Genomic DNA, 928 nt, shown 5'->3' on the forward strand with positions numbered 1-928 from the left:
TCTCTCTCTCTCTCTCTCTCTGCCATCCCCCTCACCCAAAGCTCCATCTTGCTCTCATGTGCACTCTTCATTCGTACCTCAGACGTATATGTGCGTAAACACACAGTCTCTGAGTGACCTCGTTATTTTTCAACGTCTTGCTTAACCATCTAAATTTTCACATTTCTCCATTCAGAAGACTCAACTTTAATAGGGAAGATGGTAAACATTTTTATACAATTGTGAGAGCATGAAAACTAATACGAATACACAATCAGTATTTTAAAAAAATAGAGGTGAAACCTTCTTTATGGTGATGGTGATCACGAAACAAAAAAAGGGCAGTTTTCTCCATATTTTGCACACACTTTATCAACATGTTTAGGTGGACGAAAAGATGAAGTGGTTTTTAGCCTCAGCTTGGTCCCACGTTGTGTCCTTGGGAAAGGTACCTTACACGAATTTTTCCAACAGGTTTGGTCTTATCGGAAATGGGCATAAATGTCGGAGGCTATTAAATGACCTTACAATGTCGCGAGGGCGTCAAATTTAGATCTATACAATTTCACAATTAATTTTTTTTTCTTCAGCAAACTGGTTTCTCACAGATGTACATTCCAAAGAGGATCTTACACCTCCTCAAGTTCCCTCTCGTTTGGACAATGACCCTTTCATTTTTGCCCAAGTAAGGTGTCCATAAACACGCTGCCTACTTTGGGAGCTGTTTCAGAGTTTTCGGCCCCTCTGTACTGTGACAATAAAACCCACAAAACCTCGTTTGTTCCCAGAAAGATGACATGCTTTTTTTTCTGACCCCGTTATTCTTAGTGTTAAGAGAGACATTTAGTTCACGAATACACGATCAGCTCTTCAAGAAAATAGTTTAATCAAACTAATCTTTATGGTGATGCCTATTAGGAGACAAAAGAAGGTCGGCTTTCTCCATCTT

The sequence above is a fragment of the Aplysia californica genome, unplaced genomic scaffold (assembly GCF_000002075.1).
Source record: "Aplysia californica isolate F4 #8 unplaced genomic scaffold, AplCal3.0 scaffold00545, whole genome shotgun sequence".
Lineage (NCBI taxonomy): Eukaryota > Metazoa > Mollusca > Gastropoda > Aplysiida > Aplysiidae > Aplysia > Aplysia californica.